This window comes from Oryctolagus cuniculus, chromosome 10 (assembly GCF_051225735.1).
Source record: "Oryctolagus cuniculus isolate XC-2025 breed Fujian yellow rabbit chromosome 10, ASM5122573v1, whole genome shotgun sequence".
NCBI lineage: Eukaryota > Metazoa > Chordata > Mammalia > Lagomorpha > Leporidae > Oryctolagus > Oryctolagus cuniculus.
In genome coordinates this window covers 24,285,146-24,306,953 of record NC_142876.1, presented here as the reverse complement: position 1 = coordinate 24,306,953, position 21,808 = coordinate 24,285,146, and the positions used below count along the sequence as shown (strand labels likewise).

At 41.2% G+C, this 21,808-nt stretch overlaps 1 long non-coding RNA gene across 7 annotated transcripts in view; it reads right to left on the bottom strand.

Annotated features, from left to right (window-relative positions):
* Positions 1–21,808, bottom strand: part of LOC103349345 (methyl-CpG-binding domain protein 2) — a 74,146-nt gene that overhangs the window by 33,200 nt on the left and 19,138 nt on the right. For 3 of the 7 annotated variants that reach the window (XR_016213994.1, XR_016213993.1, XR_011379324.2), the window contains exons 2-3: positions 17,167–17,326; positions 1,300–1,437 (exon numbers count right to left, since the gene is read on the bottom strand). This is a non-coding gene — a long non-coding RNA (methyl-CpG-binding domain protein 2). Of the gene's footprint in view, positions 1–178; positions 320–1,299; positions 1,438–15,003; positions 15,163–17,166; positions 17,327–21,808 lie in introns of those variants that run through there. The other 4 variants (XR_016213995.1, XR_016213996.1, XR_016213997.1 and 1 more) reach the window with 3 other exon arrangements.

The following is a 21,808-nucleotide window of genomic DNA, read 5'->3' as shown; positions in this document are numbered from 1 at the left end:
CCTGCTGTAATGAATATGCTAAAACTGGCAGTTTGGTGACTGTTACTGGGTACAGCAGTAAACAGAGGGGGAAAGCCTCACACAGAAAGCTGAATGGCCCAGAGAAAACCTACGTGGTGACAAGAACCTAAAGGCACATGCAGGTACGCATCTTTTATATTGGATGTGATACACTTACATGGCCCCTGTTGAATCTCTTGGGGACCAACAGTAAAGCAAGTTTAGAACTTCAAATCTTGAGACATCTATAGCAAGATGCGGATCCAATGTGGCTCCAAATATCTTCTGTTTTCCTGGCTCACCTGAAGAGGAAAAAACACTACAGAGGATGTGGGAACTGAATATCTTTATGTAGTTTCTTCTAGAGCAACTGTCTGAAAGTTTTGGCCCAATCCTTTATGAAGTCTGGAGATGAGATACTTGAAAGACTAGTGAAAACCAAAATTCAAATGAAAAGGTGGAGTGAGACCCTAAAAAGGGGTTGTAAGAGCAAGATAATCTTCCTAGGTAAATCCGTGTTTCTAACCCTTGGTTGGGAGCAGGCAGAGAAAGGAGAGGAAAAAATGCACAGACATTGCTCCCTCCACTCCATAATTCCAATTGTTACTAAAAATTCACAAAGTACCTAAACTTTCTTGCCACAATTAGGGAATGAATCAGCAAGATTGCTTGGAAGGTTTAAGCGTTTTCTCACCTGTCCCTCCCCTGGATATATGGCATTTTAAGCGACGGGGAGGCCTTTCAGACAATTCTTTTTTTCCTAAGAAAAGATTCCGGTGGAATACAGCTTAAAGCAATAAAGAAAGAGGAAAATAAATTTATTTTATACAAAAATGGAAGTCACAGGACAACATACCATATTGACAAAGTTTTATCTAACTGTTTTTCAAAAGGGGCAGGGCAGATTTCATGAAATAAAATATCAGAACAAAAAAGTAGTTTCCAAGTCAAAGAAAATATCATTAAATTAAATAACACAACCTGCATGCTTCATTCCTCTATAAAATATTATTCCTGGAAAGGTAAGCTTTAAAAAACTAAGTTTAGCAGAACCAAGTCTGATATATATTACCACACAAAAACATTAAAAAGTACTCCATAATAATACTCATTTTTGTTTGACTTCTTAAATTTTTCCTTAAAATAGTCTACCTAAATTTTGCATTATTTTAGTTATTTTCCAACACTCACGTAATGGCAGAACTAAAACCAATTTTCTTCCCAAGTACATTCCACTTCAACCAGAATTTACTCGAAGTTTTTGAAAAATAAGAATGGAGAATAAAATTACATCCTTACCTGACGTGGCTGTTCATTCATTCGCTGTGGGTCTGATTTCACCTTATTACTAGGATGATTTGTGACTTTGGTTACTGGTTGTTTGAAAATTGATGCTGTTTGTCGAATTGGCAACGTTGTATTCAAATCTGGTTTACCCTGTGAATATAAGTGTTTCCATTAATATTACATATACAAGCAATTAGATGAAGCCTGTTTTATTAATTCACTGTTATCTAAATGATTATTCCAAAATTGTATCTTTGCATGATAAATCCCCCCAAAGCACATTTAAGACATTATGTAAGACATAACTGAAGTTGTCTCATAATAAATGAAAACTTTCATATACTTCTAAATGTAAGAAAATTCTCCACATAAAATTTATAATTAAGAGCAAAGTACTAAGGATTTTTAACTGTACAAATACAGTTTTTTAAATTTACTTGCATGCATTTCATAAATACAACTTTAGAAACATAGTAATTCTTCCCACCGTACCCACCCTTCCATCCACACTCCTACTCCCTTTCCTCTTCCCTCTCCTGTTCCCAGTTTTGGTTTTTACTAAAATCTATTTTCATTTAACTTTACACAAAGAATATTAACTCTATTCTAGGTAAAGAAAGAAAAAAAACTAAAAACAAAAAAATATAAAAAGAACAAAAGCTGTTCCTCAACAGTCCAGACAAGGGCTGTTCAAAGTCATTGCACCTGGATGGTAATTTCACTTTTTTTTTTTTTTAAGAAACTTAATTATCCTTAAAGAACCCAAGAACCCAAGAATGACATATCTTTTGGGAGCACTTAGACACAGCTATAATTTGTGTGACATAAGAATATCCTCCACTTAATACACTAAGAGAAGTAATTCTTTGAGAACAAGTTTTATTATTAAGTCTCATAATACAACTCTTTGAGGACAGAGGTCCTGCATGGGAAGTTAGTGCACAGTGACTCCTGTCGTTTACTTAACAATTAACACTCTTTCGTATGATCACCCGAAGCTCTTGACATGAACAAATACATCTAAGACTGATTTATACAAAAGGAAGGAGAACTTCAGGATAGCAATTACTCCTGCGTCCAGAGAATGTAGGGAAACTGGCATAGTTAAGATATACACGCCTGATCAGCAGTTAGGAGATTGGGCTTATACAAAACCACCTAAAAGTTCATCTTCACTTCTATATAAAAAGAACTGGCAATAGAAGCTCTAATTCCAGCAAGTGAAACTCAATGTAGAAAAATACGACAAACTTATGACAAACTAAGATCATATTGAGCATGTCTAATCCAAAATTACTAAAAAACTTTGAGTGAGGACATGAGGCCACAAGAGGAAAATTCTACACCTGACTTCAGGTGACATGCGATAGTCAAATACAAGCACACTGAAAATAATGCATAAAATTACCCTCAGGCCATATGTATAAAGTGTGTATGTAGCAGCTGGCGTTGTGGCTTAGCGAGTTAAGCCTGCAATCCCAACATGCCACGGGGGTGCCGGTTTGAGTCCTGGCTGCTCCACTTCTGATCCACCTCCCTGCAATGTGCCTGGGAAAGCACTGGAGGATGGCCTACATCTTTGGGCCCCAGCGCCCACATGGGAGACAGGGAAGAAGCTCCTGGCCCCATTTAGGGGATGAATCAGCAGATGGAGTATCTCTATTTCCTGTCACTGGTTTTCAAATAAAATAAATAATAAACAAATAAATCTTTAATATTAATAAAAAAAAAAAGTACCAGCAGGGCTCAGAATGGGCTAAGTCCTTTAATTCCTCTGGACCCATGAAGAAAGCTGAAAACCGGGCTTGTGACACCCCTTGGGCCGCCTCCCTCCGCAGGGAAAATGTAGCGCATCTCCCCGGGACTGCACGGTGGAGGTGGGGGGGGCAGCGCTGAGCGCACCTGCAGGGACGCAGCCCTGGCCCCACCTCCCCTTTCCCACACTGACTGAGGTCCACCGACCAACTCAGCACCGGACACCGGTGTCTCGCCCCTTACACGGAGAGGCAGTGGCTAACTCATCCTCCGTCACCCTCCCGCCCTTGTCGCACCTCTGCTGACCGGAAACGGAGCCGGGACTGACGCATGCAGGAATCCGGGGGAACTAGGCTCCCGGGCTGCCTTTCACGCCCGAGACTGCTGGGTGCCCCCGCCCCAGACTCCTGTGCAGAACCCCGTTGCCAATTTGACATAAAGAGTTAAAAGCAAACACGCTAATGTTACAAGATTAAAGCTATTAATGTATTTGGAATATTCCTTTCCAATATAAAAAAACTAAGTTCTTTGTGTCACAAAAATAAAGCTGCCAAAAACATTTTAATACATGTTTAGAACCAAAAATTTCCAATCTTTGCTAAATCTTCTCAGCACACACATCTTCAAACCAAAATTTAATGAATTTTATTAATGCATCTTATGTTGAAAATAGTTAATATTTTAATCATTTGAAAGTCAGAGCTACAGAGAGAGGAGAGACAGACACACACAGAGAGAGAGAGAGAGAGAGAGAGAGAGAGAGAGAGAGAGAGAGAGGTCTTCTACCCGCTGGTTCACTCCCCAAACAGCCGCAACGACTGGAGCTACACTGATGCAAAGCCGGGATCCAGGAGCTTCTTCCTGGTCTCCCACGCTGGTGCAGGGGCCCAAGGACTTGGGCCATCTTCTACTGCTTTCCCAGGCCATAGCAGAGAGCTGGATCGGAAGAGGAGCAGCTGGGTCTCCAAACGAGTCCATATGGGATGCCGGCACCCCAAGCCAGGGCATTAACCTGCTGTGCCACAGCGCCAGCCCCGAAAATAGTTAATTTTTTGAAACTCCATTATATTTCCCTAGCTGTTGGGAAGAATATATATCTTAGTTTTGAAATGTTTACTTCATCTCTTCAGGGTAAGTACCTGAGGTGGCTCTCTGTATACTCACCAAGTCCAATATGCAATATAAAGTAATTCTTAGAAACAGAAAATCAAACATGAAAAAAACAAATTTCCTCCTGAAAAGGTTAAACAGGGGTACTATAGGTGAGCATTAAATCTGAATCTGAATTTTCAAGGGAACTGGGAAAAAGAGGAACCTTAAATGATATGGATAGCATGGTCAGAGACAAGGAAGCACACCCACTCTGACGAAAACAAAAAAAAAGTTCTACTAAATCCAGAAAAAATAAAGGAATTCAACACAAGAAATATTAAGATTTCAAATGGTTTCTTTTTTTCAGTGACATTCCATAAAAGTCAAGAACAGAAGACTTAAAGAACAGGTCAGTGAAGGCAATTCTAAAAGTATCTAAATCAGGTTGGTCTAATTGTGCAGTCTTTCAGTGACCTAACTTGATTAAGGATAGGAAAGCGAACAAAGAATCAGTAAAGAATATGCATCATAAACCAGAGGTGTGTAATCCCACCCTCTAGATTTCTGAAAACATATATATCCAACTTGTTTGACAAGAGGAATATTTTATGTTTAATGTAAAGGATGCATTTATTTCAAGTATTTTAAATACTGATATGTTAAAAAACTGTTATACCATGACAAGTGTATCTAACAGAATCTAAATATATAACCACAATCATTCACACATGAGCAAACTCTTCGATAGTCACGTATTTTATGGGATTCTTTTTATCCTTTTGAATAATTCCATTTTCTATTTTAAACTGGAGAATGTTTAATTAACTATCTAGATATCATGAAATTGTTTTAAATTTCCTGTGACCATAAAGTTCTTAGAGGTACAGTAATAAATTTCTTCTGGTGCACTGCCATTACTATATAACTGACCAAAATGGCATGATAAATTTTAATATAATTAAGCATAAAATATAAATTTTATTAGCTATATTTGGCTTGATAAAAAGAATCTTAGAATATAACTATGCTCTTGGGTCAGTATTTTTAATTGTCAAACTATGACAAAATTTAGCATTAATCCTATTTTTCATTTTTTATAACTGTAAAGAAATTTTGCTCACATAAGTGTATAAATAAAACTATGTCACTCTGTTCCCAGAGCTTTTTGAGTTATATGTCAAAACATCACATAGTGTACCATTAAAACTTTTATTTAGTAATCAGTTCTCTAAATTTTGTTGCAAGTAAAGCACTGTGCTTGTGGAAATAATTGACTCTTACTGAGTCATTCACTTTCTGAACCCAGCACTTCAAACTGTCCTTTTATTGGAAATCAAACATTTTGTACTATGGTAATATTGCAGACAAGTGAGAAATGTGTCCCATAAAGGATGACCATTGACTATAAAGGAGAATGAGAGAGGGAGGGTTGGAAATAACAAGAACCTCTCTCAGGTACATTTTCAGATCAACTGAGGATTTCAAAACAGATTCCTTTCGAAACAGACCATGTCTAATATGCCAGGTAAAGTCTTCACATAGCATAGTCTATGCCAGGGACTTACACTGTCTTTTCCAAATATTCCTCTTCTCGGTTTTTAAAATAAAGCTATATGGCATCCAAAACACAGAGAGTACAAATGCTGGTGAGGATGTGGACAAAGGGGCACACCAATGCACTGTTGGTAGGAATGTAGATTAATGCAGCCACTGTGGAAAACGGTATGAAGTTTCTTTAAAAACTAGAAATAGACTGGTCATATGATCCAGCAATCCCTCTACTGGACATGTATCCAAAAGACTTGAAGACAATATATCAAAGAGATACCTGCACCATGTTTATAAGCAACACTATTTACAACAGACAAAACCTGCAATCAGCCAAGGTGTCCATCAGCAGATGAACGAATAAAAAAATTGTGGTATATATGCAAAATGGAATACTATTCATCTGTAAAAAATTACAAAATGGATGGAACCAGAGGGCATGATGTTGAGTGAAATAAGCTGGACCCAGAAAGACAAATATTGCATGTTCTCCCTAACATGTGGGAGCTAAAATTTATAAACACAAGAAGAAGAAAGTCCGTGTGTATCAATATTTCTGTAAATCTAGGGTTTTTTTAGAATGCATTTATTCTATGGTTCCCATAACTGTTTTAAAAGATTTATCTACTTGAAATGAAAAGATAGAGAAGAGGGGGACAGAGAGAAAACAAGACAAAGAGCACACTTCCATCCACAGGTTCACTCCCCAATGGCAGCAACAGCCAGGGCTCGCCAGGAGCCAGGAACTTCCTCTAGGTCTTCTACGTGGGTACAGGGGCCAAAGCACCTGGGCCATCCTCTGCTGCTTTCCCAGGAGCAGTGGCAGAGAGCTAGATCAGAAGTGGAGCAGGGGCCAGCGCTGTGACGCTGGTTCGAGTCCTGGCTGCTCCACTTCTGATCCAGCTCTCTGCTATGGCCTGGGAAACAGCAGAAGACAGAACAAGCCCTTGGGCCCTGCACCCACGTGGGAGACCTGGAAGAAGCTCCTGGCTCCTGGCTTCGGATAAGTGCAGCTCCGGCCGTAGCGGCCATTTGGGGGGTGAACCAATGGAAGGAAGACCTTTCTCTCTCTCTCCCTCACTGTCAAATAAATAAAAAATACTGCCAAGTATCACTCAAATAGCATTTTTTTAAAGATTTATTTTTTTTATTTTAAAGTCAGAGTTACACAGAAAGAGAAGGAGAGGCAGAGACAGAGATCCGAAGACCTACGCGGATCCAAAGCCAGGAGTTTCTTCTGGGTCTCTCACATGAGTGTAGGGGCCCAAGCACTTGGGCCATCTTCCACTGCTTTCCTGGGGCATAGCAGAGAGCTGGATCTGAAGTGGAACAGCTGGGACTCGAACTGGCGGCCATATGGGATGCCAGCACTGCAGGCGGTGGCTTTACTTGCTAGGCCACAGTGCCAGCTTCCCAAGTTCTCTTAGAGGAAGCTATTGTTAATGAGTTTTTTTCAGTATGTCCTCCTATGCATTTACAAACACCTATGTATTACAAACATCTATGTGTGTATTTTTATCCCTTTCTCCATTAGACTACTCTTAAGAAGCTTGAATGGAGGTGGAAGAGAGAGGACAATGTTGAGAAGACAGTGCATGGTCAAGGAACACATTACTATTGTTTTTTTCCTTTAACTATGAAAGAGACCAATGTGGAAGAAACCATAGAGGCAAGGAGGTTTCTTACCTGAGTCCATGCCTCAGGATGACTTTCAGGAACATTTGAATTGTGTCTGATATTTTCTGTTTTTCTAAAAAAAAGCCTGTTTACATCAAATTCTGGAAATGGGCAGATTCTGGGTCTCTTGAAAATAGATTTGATGGGATTGTGGAGCTTGACAGAGAAGACTCTGGTGAGTCCTTGATTTGTCGTTTGTATAGGTTGAATGCTATTTATGGAGATCACCATAGGAAAATAATTTACATGAGTATATAAAACCAATTCAGTTTTGAATGTGCAAAATTTGAAGTACCTTTTAAACATCCAAATGGAGATGTCATCTATGCAGTGGGTAAAATTATTAGCTCAAAGATAGTATTGCAAATAATGAAACTGGAGGAGTACCCGGATACAGGAAAGGAGTTGGGACCAACCCTTTAGAAAATCTAATAATTAGCATTTGGTTAAAGTGGAAAGACTCGGCAAAGGAGACTGAGAAAGAATCGGAGGTATGGTAGGAGAGACTTGGGAGAAGAGAAAAGTTTCAAAAAAGGAGAGTGACCAGTTATTGTTTGCTGCTGGAAGGTTACCTACCTGGAGGAAAACTGAAATTTTCATTGAATTTGGCGTCATAAGTTATTGATAACCCTGACAATACTTTCAGTAGAAACAGAAGCCAGATTGGGTTGAAAAGTGAATGAGAGTTAAAATTGGTCCATGTGGACAATATTCAGTAAATTTTCTTTGGTAGTAGGGAGAATCAGTAGATGTTAGATGAAAGTGATCGTGGTTTAATCTCTTCCATTTAGAGGAGTGGATCAGTGAAAGAATTTAATAGTATAAGTACAAAAACCATAGAGGACAATTAAGTTAGATGTTTTGGCAATGTAATGATGGTGGATCATGGAACTCTTGCTGGTGAGGAAGGATTGTGAATGAGGTTAAGGAACAGTGAGAAGATAGACTGAAAATGGACAGATCTTTTTGGGGTCAAAAATGCGAAGGCAGTGCTGAAAGTGAGCTGCAGGAGTATGAAGTGGAAATTGAGGAATTGATATTCTACTAAGATATTGGGGATGGTGTAGTTGGTTGACAAGCCTGCGATCACAATGTTAGGTTGGTGAGAGTTGGGAAGATAAATAGATCCAAGAACTTAGGATGTTGAGTGAGTTATCCACATGAGTATTGAGGTCTCCATGAATGAGGACCCAGATGCGATGGAGATGACTGAAACAAAAACCAGTGTCCAATGAATTAAAGAGAAATGCTGTGGGCTTCAAAGGGGCTGGTGTTCTTGGAGAAACAAAAATGAAGTAATGATTTGAAGGAGTAATGGGGAGAAAGGAGGAAACCTCTTCCACTTCTTGGCTCTTAGATGTGTGCTTGTAAGAAAGTGAGAGACAAAAAAAAAAGCCCTTTATTATAACTTGAGAGAAGTAGTATTTTCAAAGCACACTGAAGTGTCAGTAAGGCTAGGGACTGGAGAGAACATTCAGAGAAAATATTAAGATTATAGGAGAGTCTACTTTATTCTAAAATATACTTTGTAAAGTTTGGGTGGCATGGGTAAGATTAAGTGATTGGTTTTCAAACTTCAAACCATTACATCAATGAAATGGCTCATAACTAAACTTTTAAGACTGTGGTGTAGGGTACAAATGATCAGTGCACAGCACATTTAATAAGGGTGAGTTTGTTTAGATCATTTAATAATGCATAAACACGTGTGTGTTCTGAGCTATGATGCAAAATATAATTTTATTCTTAGTTGAGGTCAGCAGAGTTTGAGAGTCACTGAAATATGAGGTAGAGAAGTGAGTGAAGACCCCATTCTCCTCTACTTTCTTGGGCCCATGGTTTGCTTACCTCTCTATAGAATAGTTGACCATTTGGGGCAAGTTTGATTTTTTTGTTAATATCCAAGATTCATTAGCTGTTTTTCCCCCAGGTTAATATTATTGTAACCAATTAAATGTTCTTTGCAACTCACCTAAAGGATAACCTGCCCCATTTTTAAAATTTACTCATTGACCTCCTATTAATTAACTTTAAGCTTTGCCCCAGTATATTAAACTCCACACCAGTCTCCTTTGTCTAGAAACTACTAGGCTACATTTGAGGTTAATTTCTCTTCTGCCTATACAGCAGTCCTACTCAAACGGGTAAATATTGTATGGAATTAGTTATCTCCTTTACATCTAAACTGTCACTAATATATACACACTTGGGGAACTATGGAGTGTGAAGAGTCACAGAATTAAAATGATACTTGAGAGGCCGGCGCTGTGGCATAGTAGGTAAAGCCGCCACCTAGCAGTGCCAGCATCCAATATGGGCACTGGTTCTAGTCCCAGCTGCTCCACTTCCGATCCAGCTCTCTGCTGTGGCCTTGGAAAGCAGTAGAAGATGGCCCAAGTGCTTGGGCCCCTGCACCCAAGTGGGAGACCCCGAAGAAGCTCCTGGATCAGCACAGCTCCAGCCGTTGTGGCCAATTGGGGAGTGAATCAGTGGATGGAAGACCTCTCTCTCTCTGTGTAACTCTTTCAAATAAATAAATCTTTAAAAAAAAAAGAGAGAGAGAGAGAGAGAGAGAGAACTCGGGCTGAGAAATAGGGAGATATTTTTCATTAAATATTATTTTCAGTACATGTACAACTTGTGTAATCAAATACATTAAAATTTTTAAATTTTAAAAGAGCAGACACATTTTGTTTCTAATTTCTCATTTCTAGAAACTTCCTAACATTCTAAGGACTTCATATCCTTTCCATCCCTCAAAACTGGTTATATAAAGGTGGCCAGTTGCTTTCTGATTTGGAAATGCAATGCATATACAAAGCTTTTCTTCTCACTTTAACAAAATATTTTTAGGTTTTTTTTTTTTCATCACATGCTCTTGATTTTCCTATTACCTCTCTGTAAGATTTGCCCCACTCTTCCTAAGATTAATGTATTCAGGGCCAGTGTTGTGGTACTGCGCTGTCTCTGATGCCAGCATCCTATGTGGTTGCCAGTTTAAGACTTCCAGCATCTCCACTTCTGAACCAGCTCCCTGATAAAGCACCTGGGAAAGAAGCAGCAGATGACCCACGTACTTGGGCCCATGCAACAAGTTCCTGGCTTCTGGCTTTGGCCTGTCCTCAGCCCCAGCCATTGCAGCCATTTAGGGAGTAAACCAGTGGATGGACAACCTGTCTGTCTGTCTCCCTCTCTCTAACCCTGCCTTTCAAGTAAGTTTTAACATATTCATTTAACCCACGTGCCTGGGGTTTGATGAGATACTTTGTTTGTCCCATGGCTGGGCAATCCTAATAACAAACAACAGGACAGAAATTCACAAAGTGTGACCTGAGAATTCCTGAACATCCATAAGACATTTTTGAAGGCCACAAAACAAAAATATTTTAATTCAACTTTCTTCACTCCATCCCTCAACTTGCTCTTTCTCCCCATTCCCTATCAGACCCCAGCCCCATCAAATGCAGAACTGCAGCAAACATCAGCAATTCCCTCTTCTCTACAGTCATTAAGTATTGGCATCCACTCATCTCTTCTGTATCATACCTTTCCATCTCTTTGGCCAAAGCAACAGGTAAAGCCATCACTGCTTTTCTGAACTACAACAGCCCAACTGCACTCTTTCTCAAATCAAGTCTCCATAATAGACCTTATTCCATATCCAACACCCAAATCTGAATTCCTCCACCAGCATTCATTAAAGAACTTCTCAAACTGCACAAATACTGCCCAACACACCCTGTCCAGAAAATTACTACTGGGGTTGGCATTGCAGCACGCACCTTTGGGAACCCTTGGACCAGCCAGAGCTGGACTCTGGCAGGTTGGCATTGTGACATAGAGGATTAAGTCACACCCGCAAGACCAGCATCCCATATGGGCACCAGCTGGAGTTCGGGCTACTCCACTTTCCATCCAATTCCCTGCTAATGTTCCTGGGAAAGCAGAGAAGGATGGCCCAAGTGCTTGGGCCCCTGCCCCGATGTGGGAGACCTGGAAAAAGCTCTGGGATCCTGGCTTTAGCCTGGACCAACCTGGACCGTTGCAATCATTTGCAAGTGATGAAGATCTTGAGAGTCTCTCTAACTCTGCCTTTCAAATAAAATAAATAAATCTTTTAAAAAAAGAATTTATTATTTGGTTGAGGATAATTAAAACAAGCACCTTCTACACTTAGTTAAGAACCTGGTATACATCTATACAGAATCCAGATCTGTGTTTTTTAGTCACAATAATATAAAATACCACCTTAAACCAAGACAATTCATGAGAAATAAATAATGGCAGATTTAACATACAATTGATTTCACTCAGAAAATGTAATGCTCTTTATTTCCAAATGTATCCAATTTGAGTTAACAGAGAAATGTGATCAAAGAATTGAGTCTTTCTAATGTATTAAGTACATCAAGTCAAACTAAAACATAACTTGTCCCATGCCATATTACCATATTCATACTGTAAACAATTTATAAAATACATTATATGGCATACCATATTACATTAGGGAATTTTAATTTTATTGGTTCTACAGCTTTAATTTTATAAACATTTTGATGTTAACCTCCAGAAAAAAAGAATTCAGTTCAGTGTTTACACATCTGAAATACTAAAAACTTCTAGTGAGAAAACCAAGTTAACTGAAATTCCCTAAACAAATCTTACATTCACAATCACTGTACTCGCCTTCAACTGATTCCAGAGTGTCTCCAATTAAGGTTTTTTAGAAATTTATCTTGGGGCTGGCGCTGTGGCATAGCAGGTAAAGCCGCCATCTAGCAGAGCCGGCATCTTATATGGCACTAGTTCGAGTTCCCGCTGCTCCACTTTTGATCCAGCTCTCTGCTATGGCCTGGGAAAGCAGTGGAAAATGGACCCTTGGACACCTGCACCCACATGGGAGACCCGGAAGAAGCTCCTGGCTCTTGGCCTTGGATAGGCGCAGCTCGGGCTGTTGTGGCCTTTGAGGGGAGTGAACCAGCGATGGAAGATACCTCTCTCTCTTTCTGCCTCTCCTTCTCTCTGTAACTCTTTCAAATAAATAAATAAATATTGAAAAAAAAAAAAAAAAAACTTGGGGCCGGCACTGTGGTGCAGGTTAATCCTCCACCTGCGGCACCGGCATCCCATATGGGCACCGGTTCTAGTCCCTCCTCTTCCCATCCAGCTCTCTGCTATGGCCTGGGAATGCAGTAGAGGATGGCCTCGCACCCGCGTGGGAGACCCAGAAGCAGCTACTGGCTTCTGGCTTCAGATTGGCGTAGCTCTGGCCATTTCAGCCATTTGGGGAGTGAACCAGCAGACGGAAGACCTTTCTCTCTGTCTCTCCCTCTCATTGTCTGTAACTCTACCTCTCAAATAAATAAATGAAAAATCTTTAAAAAAATAAATAAATTTGGCCGGTGCCGCGGCTCACTAGGCTAATCCTCCGCCTAGCGGCGCCAGCACACCAGGTTCTAGTCCCGGTCGGGGCGCCGGATTCTGTCCCGGTTGCCCCTCTTCCAGGCCAGCTCTCTGCTGTGGCCAGGGAGTGCAGTGGAGGATGGCCCAGGTGCTTGGGCCCTGCACCCCATGGGAGACCAGGAAAAAGCACCTGGCTCCTGGCTCCTGGCATCGGATCAGCGCGGTGCGCCGGCCGCAGCGCGCCGACCGCGGCGGCCATTGGAGGGTGAACCAACGGCAAAAGGAAGACCTTTCTCTCTGTCTCTCTCTCTCTCTGTCCACTCTGCCTGTCAAAAAATAAAAAAAAATAAAAATAAAAAAAATAAATTTATCTTGCCTCTACTCAGCTTTCCTGTTAAAATGGTGAGGGTCATTTTTTCTGAAACCCTGAAACATCTCCTCTTTGAAAAGTCAAGGTCTATATGAATACCTAAACAATGTTTAACTTTTGAAACAAAGGCTGATTTTTAATTTACATATTGAAAGACACAGAACTAGAACTGTGTTAATTATGTGCATGTTATTCCTTAATATAACTAAAAACTGAGTTTTTCAGTCACAATAGTAGTATTTCAAAGTACTCAATGGCTGTGATTAAAAGATTTCTATCATCATAGGAAGTCTCTTTGGATATGGAGTTCCTCAACTTACTTTCTTCCTTTCTCTCTTTCTCTCCTTCCTGCCTTTCTTTCTTTCAAAGGCAGAGTGAGAGTGAAAGGAAAGGAGATTATCTTCCATCTACAAGTTCCCTCCCCAAACGGCCACAGCAGCCTGGGCTGGACTAGGTCCAAGCCAGTTGCCAGGAACTCCATCTAGATCTCCCACATGGGTAGCAGGACTCAAGCACTTGAGCCACAATCTGCTGCTTCCCAGGCACATCGGCAGAGAGCTACATTGGAAGTGCAGCCGCCAGGACTGGAACCCAAATATTGTGATGCCAACATCACAAGCATCAGCTTAACCTGCTGCACCACAGTGCTGGTCCCACAATTTTTCTCTTTTGAGTAAGCTCTGAGAAAGCTGCTTGTGTTCTGATTCCAATATCATCCAATGCTCTCTCTAGTTTTTTCCCATTAATCTAACCTACTATTTTCAATAATCTACTTGATATTTCAATGCTTTCTCAGCTGGAGAGATGCAGATGGTGACTGTAAACGACTAAGGCAGCTAGCTGCAAGAAAACCAGTAAGTTATAACCTAATCAGGAACAAGAGATATATATATATTTATATATGTATGTGTGTGTGTGTGTGTGTGTATGTATATATATTTCACAGGCTGCATTTAAGACAAGCAGAAATTGGTGCTGCAAAAAAACAACAGATAAATACTTAATTAAATACAAATAAATTTTAATTTTCTAGAAATAGCTAATGTTGGTTTTATTCCAAGAGTTTGTTTTTTAAAAGGCAAAACTTCTGGCTGGCATTGTTGCACAGCAGGTTAAGCTGCCACCACTTGGTACACCCACACCCCCTGAAGCACTGATTCAAGTATCAGCTACTCCACTTCCTATCCAGCTTCTTGGTAATGCGCCTGGGAAGGCAGCGGATGATAACCAAAGTACTTGGGTTTCCTGACACCCACGTGGAAGACCCAGATGGATTTCCTGGATCCTGGCTTCAGCTTGCCCTAGCCCTGGCTGTTGCAGCCATTTGGGAGGTGAAACAGCATTGAAAGAAGATTCTCTCCCTTCCTCCTCCTCTCTACTATTCTACCTTTCAAATAAATTAATAACTTTTTAATCTTTAAAAGAATTCAGATTAAAAGATATAGTTTTAAAAAGAAGTTAAAACTTCACTGTGATTAAAATAAAATTAGATGTAAAAATAAGGCCATCCCCCAAAACACTCACATAGAAATCTTCAGAAACCAATGAAAATGAAAAAAGGAATTTCCAAAATAATGCTGGCACACTCACATACTTAATAAACATTTATTACAACTATAAAATTCTGAAATAAGGTATATATCAAATCAAATACAAAACAACAGTCATTAAATACTCACCACGTGCCAGGCTTTGGAAAACATGAAACAAAAGCAAAAACAAAAGACTGCCCTCATGGAGCTGAGTCTCGCTGAAGCAGACAAACAGTCACAAATACCACAGCCAAGCATCAGGGAAGCTTTATGCAAGCAGGGATTGGTTCTGCCTGGAGAACGCAGGGCAAGCTTCCCAGAGATGGAGACAATGGAGCTGCACCTTGGATGAGCAGGAGTTCACCAGATGGAGGGGAAGGGGCAAGCGCATTCCAAGCAGAGGAAACAGCACATGAGCAAGCAGAATCTTGAAAGTGCATGCGATGGTGCGGGACGATGAGCGGTCCAGCGCAGCTAGAGCAGGAAGGTGCACACACACTAAAGAGATGAAGCAGGTTTTGGTTTGTAATGAACCATAATTGTCAGGAAGTAAATCTTCATATGACACTTAATGCACTTAAACTGTGATTCTGGTGACAACAGTGTAATTTGAAAGCATTCTGTTCACTTTATAAATATTTGAACCCCTTCTAGCAACTAGCAATGTGATAAAGAGTTTTCAAAAAGCAGTCTTAGAAATATAAATCTTAATTTTCTTCTAGATTTTTAATAAGCAAAATAACCCCAGAATAAAGCCGGCGCCGTGGCTCAATAGGCTAATCCTCCACCTTGCGGCGCCGGCACACCGGGTTCTAGTCCCGGTTGGGGCGCCGGATTCTGTCCCGGTTGCCCCTCTTCCAGGCCAGCTCTCTGCTATGGCCAGGGAGTGCAGTGGAGGATGGCCCAGGTGCTTGGGCCCTGCACCCCATGGGAGACCAGGAAAAGCACCTGGCTCCTGGCTCCTGCCAGGATCAGCGCGGTGCGCCGGCTGCAGCGGCGGCCATTGGAGGGTGAACCAGCGGCAAAAGGAAGACCTTTCTCTCTCTGTCTCTCTCTCTCACTGTCCACTCTGCCTGTCAAAAAAAAAAAAAAAAAAAATAACCCCAGAATAAAGGTTTTCTTAAATTGAAATATAGGGGAGATCACTTATATGTACAGGGTCCCAACTTCTGTTAACCTGAGCTCCACTCCTACGACTATCTGTTCTCCTTCTTATCACCTTGTGAACTATCAATCCAACAGCACAGTTGAGAAGTACAGAAGTAATTCAGCCTTCCCTTCTATTCTGCTTCACTAAACAGGGAAGCTGCCACCGCCCCTACAGAAATCAATGCATTCTGACCTCCTGACCTGTTTTTAGAAATTAAACTATTGTAAAGCAAACGATTAAGCTGAATTCTAAATAAAAACATGCATAAAGCAGAGACCTCAGCTCCTTCAGAAAAAAAGAAAAAGGAAGAAATCCTAGGTCAGAAAGTTTTATACACTGGCCACCAGGCAGCACTGTTCACCAGGTTTGCTTTGGTGCTCAGGAAGGTGACAGTTCAGGTAAGGTGCAGAGGGGAAAGGAATGGAACTATCAACGGTCAAATGCTTTAACTAGATGTTTGTAAAGAAACTCCCATTTACCGCTCAAAATAATGCGAAGAGAAAATTTTATTCTTACTTTTAAAAATGAGAACCTGAGGTCCTCAGAAGCTAATAAGCAGCAGGGCTTCACCAAACTACACCTACCTGAGCCCACAGCCCTTCCCACTGAGTGCACTGCCTCGGGCTCCTAAAGTGCATGCAGCACTCCCTAGGACATGCAAGGTTACAGCAGTCCTATCCAAAGAAAGAAAAGTCCCTACTTCTCCCTTACCTACTTCCACATTGCCAGGTGACACAATGGCAGTGGCAACACACAGACACACAGACCTCTGAAATCTACAGAAAGAAAAATTGGTTCCATGTTTCACAGGAGCCCTTGGCAGAAAAGATGTTTTCTTTGTAAAGATACTGGGTGCTTTAATACATTTAAATTAGCACCAACACTCAAATGTGACTGGCTTAAACTGTTATATAAGCAGCTCAATAAAATTAAGAGCTAATGAAAAAAGTCTCCAGTCACATCAGCAAAGTCAAAACAAAGCGTGCCTTTTCTCAAATTCTGAAAATTAGTTAAGTGACAATAAATTATGTGGTAAGAACACTAGCCAAATTAAACTTATGCCTCTTTTTGGGCAACAGGAAATATTTTAAGAAATACAAATGTGGACAATTAACAATGTAAACAGTCCCAGTTGGTCAAAGGTGTTGTATGTGTTGGCCCAGAGATACTGAAATGCTTTTTTCTACTGCACACTACGTTCCCTTCGTGTAAGTACTGCCAAATACCAGAAAATGTTTCAGATTTATAAGTCAAAAAGTTTTGTGAGGCAAGGGGGCATTCCAATGTAACTTAACATACTTTTTGAAGAACTTCTGAAGTCGTATATGTACGCCGTAAGTAAGTAAACCAACCTTATTCTGATTGAGAGGATCGTTCCGTAGTCTCTGTTTGTTCTTCTGTAATTTACTAGGCATCATCTTTCCAGTTCTGAAATCAAAACTGCTGAGGTCCACAGTATTTCCAAGATACCTTGCCAACTGAGGTTTGCTTCTGAACTTCTTACCACTTGGACTAGAAGAAAGATAAAGTTAGTTGTACAAAAGGTAGTATTATTTACCTTAGATCACTACAAAATTTTGCCTTCATGCCATCCTTTCTGTCCCCAATTATCATAACACTATAATTTCAAATTTGTGTGCATTTTTTAAAGTAAATATTCAAGTCTCAAATGAATTCTGTGAGAAGAGAGAACAAGTCATCAATTGAGTATAGGACTCCCTGAGGTCCAGCACCATAGCACATCACAGCCATCACTACAGATCATCCTACGGTCACTCACTGCAACCAGGGAGAGAAAACACAAACTGCCTGCAGAGCACACGCTCACTGTTAAAACATCTTCAATCTTACAAACTTTCTTTCCAAACTGACTCCTGACATGTTACCTATTTCCTGTAATTATGAAATATATAAATTTTGGTAATAATAACTTTAGAATAAGTACTTCTAAAGTCAACAACCCTTGTAAAACACACACACACACACATACACAAACACTCAGAACCTATATAATCGTTGAGCTACTTACTTGGACTCATAAGATTTATAACAGAAATAAGTTCTTGCATTTTGACAATGTTTAAGTGCTCCCTAATAACTCCTACTTTAGAGAAGCAAATTAAGAATAATTTGCTTCTTGTAAGAAACAGTACCAAAGCTGAAAATTAACAAAAGTGTCAGAATTACACAGAGAGGGCCAGCGCTGTGGCGTAGTGGTAAAGTCACAGTCTGCAGTGCCAGCATCCCATATGGGTGCCAGTTTGAGTCTCCGCTACCCCACTTTCGATTCAGCGCTCTGCTGTGGCCTGGGAAAGCAATATAAGATGGCCCAAGTCCTTGGACCCCCACACCCACATGGGAGACACAGAGGAGGCTCCTGGCTCCCGGCTTCGGATCAGTGCAGCTCCATCCAGCCACTGGGCCATCTAGGGAATGAACCAACAAATGGAAGACCTCTCTCTCTCTCTGTGCCTCTGCCTCTGTAACTCTGCTTTTCAAATAAAAAAATAAACCTTAAAACAAAAAAAGAATTACACAGAGAAATAAATTAAATTACTTTCTTAAAAAATTTTTCTTGTGATGCATTAATCTATAAAAAATGTTTTATAAGAAGAATGCCCAAAATGTGCTAGAACAAAGTCAGTGTGGTATGTATGTGACAGTTTTAGGATGCCTCTCAAAGACAACATTTAATGTTTAGAACTTAACCTGGCACCAAAAGACCACAATTAAATAAAAATACAATTCAACCAGAAGACAGAAAAAGACTAGGAAACCACGTGATAAAATGTTCCTTTGGAACCATCAAAGTTCTCTCTGGATCAAATCACAGTCAATATTCCTCACTTGTCACAAACTATGGCACTCAGGCTACCAAAGACATCAAGACAAGTGAAGATCTTATTAATGCTGTTCGTGCACAATCACATGACTTACACATTTCTGAAGCAGAATTCAACATATACAGAATTTAGCCAACACATGAAGATAACAACCAGTAGCCACCAGAACATAACAGAATACAGCAAATCAGACAAGAACCAGAAAATATCAGGAGAAAAAATAGTCGTATGGGATTCTACGAGGCTACTCTAAAACCCTTGTGGAAAAATGTAATTAAAAGATGTTTGTTGCCGGCCGGCGCCGCGGCTCACTAGGCTAATCCTCCACCTAGCGGCGCCGGCACACCGGGTTCTAGTCCCGGTCGGGGCGCCGGATTCTGTCCCGGTTGCCCCTCTTCCAGGCCAGCTCTCTGCTGTGGCCAGGGAGTGCAGTGGAGGATGGCCCAGGTGCTTGGGCCCTGCACCCCATGGGAGACCAGGAAAAGCACCTGGCTCCTGGCTCCTGGCATCGGATCAGCGCGGTGCGCCGGCCGCAGCACACCAGCTGCGGCGGCCATTGGAGGGTGAACCAATGGCAAAGGAAGACCTTTCTCTCTGTCTCTCTCTCTCACTGTCCACTCTGCCTGTCAAAAAATAAAAAATAAAAAAAAATAATAATAATAAAAAAAAAGATGTTTGTTGCCCTAAACAGCACTCTGGCCTCAGAATCAGCCCTTAAGGCATTTGGATCTGGCTGAAGAGCCCATGAGTGTCGGGGTCTCAAGCCCAGTGCTAGCCCCTGACCAGCAGGGGCAGCACAAGCACTCCCCAACAAGGTGAACGGGAAGGGCAAGGTCGACAGGTGATGAACACACCACAAGCACCCGTTCTGTCGAAGCAGAAACCGCTTTACTGAGGAAGTGTACAGGCTTATAAAGCTTACAAAGGACATGCGCAGTAGGGGAGCCAATCAGAGAAAAGGTCACGCAGGTATGGGTGGACCACACACAGGGGCACCTTAAGTAAAGTATAGAGATCACGCACTGTCCACGTGTCCAGAACTAAAGCGGACCTATCATTGCCAGTGGTTTGATCTTATGTAGCTTAACAGCGGCAGCTGCAGACATGCCCCTTGAACGTCCACCAGGCACCATATTGTAATGGAAATTTTAGGCAATGCCCAACACAGGAGAGCATTTCAGACAGGGAAAGCCAAGATACTACGGCAAAAAATGACCTACATGAAAGATCCTGTGAGTGAGATCCCAGTGGAAAGGGGCCATCAAAGAAGGAGGTATATTTCTCGGAAGGGAGGAGAGAACTTCCACTTTGCTTATGGCCCTGTCTAAATACTGACGTGTTTGTGGATTCAAAAGGCTTCCACAGCCTTGGCAGTTCATGTCAAGAGCCTCGGGTGATCACTGACATCATAAGTAAAAGTGTCAATTGTTAAATCAACAACAGAAGTCACTGTGCAGTTGCTCCCCATGCACAACCTCTGTCCTTAATGAGTTGTACTATGAGAATTAATGGTAAAACTTGTCTCAAACAGTGCTTTATACTTTGTGTGTCTATGTGGGTGCAAACTGTTGAAATCTTTACTTAGTATAGAGTTGGTCTTCTGTATATAAAGAAAATTAAAAATGAATCTTAATGAATGGGATGGGAAAGGGAGTAGGAGGTGGGATGGTTTGGGGTTGGGAGGGCGGATATGGGGGAGAAGAATCGCTATATTCCAAAAGCTGTACCTATGAAATTTATATTTGTTAAATAAAAGATTTCTAAAAAAAAAAAAATGTTTGTTGGGGACAGTGCTGTGGCATAGCAGGTAAAGCCGCCACCTGCAATACTGGCATTCCATGTGGGCACCAGTTCTAGTCCCAGCTGCTCCATTTCCAATCCAGCTCTCTGCTGTGGCCTGGGAAAGCAGTGGAAGATGGCCCAAGTCCTTGGGCCCCAACACCCACATGGGAGAAGGAAGAAGCTCCTGACTCCTGGCTTGCGATCCGGGTGTTGTGGCCAACTGGAGAGTGAACCAGCGGATGGTTGACCTCTCTCTCTCTCTGCCTCTCCTTCTCTCTCTGTGTAATTCTGACTTTAAAATAAATACATATATCTGTAAAAAAAAAAAAAAAGTTTGGTATAAGCTGAAATTGAGTCATACACAAACACACACAAACACATTTACCATGACCTTTTTGACGATCTTCAACTTCCACTCCAATGCTAACCTGCATTTCCAAACATGCTCAGTCCTTTTCAGTATTTCCATCTCCAAACCCCATCTTTGTTAAAGGCATCCCTGCCTGTCTAGGATTTAACACTGCAAGCCAGAAGGCCATAGCACAATCCTCCAGTGCCCCATCCCTGAGCACACATCCAGTTCCAAGTTCTACCAGTCAGGGAGTCCTCAGTGCTGACAAAACAACTTCACCTTCTTAGTAAGACATCAAACGCTTTCTGTCTACTAAACACATTTTTTTCCCAGACTTCCTATTAGTCCTGGTATCTCACATTCCAAACTCACAATCACCAAAATACACCATACACCTTTGACTCTTCTAGTCATGTCTGAAGATGGAAGGACAGCCATAGCAACATCCTGCTTGGCAAAAGGCTATTCAATCCTCCCCAACAAGCGAAAATGTCACCTCCCCTAGGAAGCCCTGTTATTCTCCATTCCAAGTCAGAAATAATCCTGGGTGCCAGCACTGTGGCACAGAGGGTTAAAGCCCCAGCCTGCTGCACTGGTATCCCATATGGGCATCAGTTCAAGTCCCAGCTACTCCACTTCCAATCCAGGTCCCTGCTAATGCACCTGGGAAAGCAGTGGAAGATGGCCCAAGTCCTTGGGTCCCTGCATCCATGTGGGAGACCTGGAAGAAGCTCCTGGCTCTTAGATTCAGAATGGCTCAGTTCCAGCCATTGGGGACATTTGGACAGTGAACCAGTGGATAAAAGACCTCTCTCTTTCTCTCTGCCTCTGCCTCTCTTTAACTCAGCTTTTCAAATAAATAAATAAATTTTTAAAAATTAGAAATAATTCTGTCTCCTACAAGTATTATTTAATTACAATGATTCCTATGCATTTCCTTAAAGACTTCAACAACCACAAATTACAATACCACTTTTCAAAAACGGTCAAACATTATAGAGGCTAGCACTAAACAAG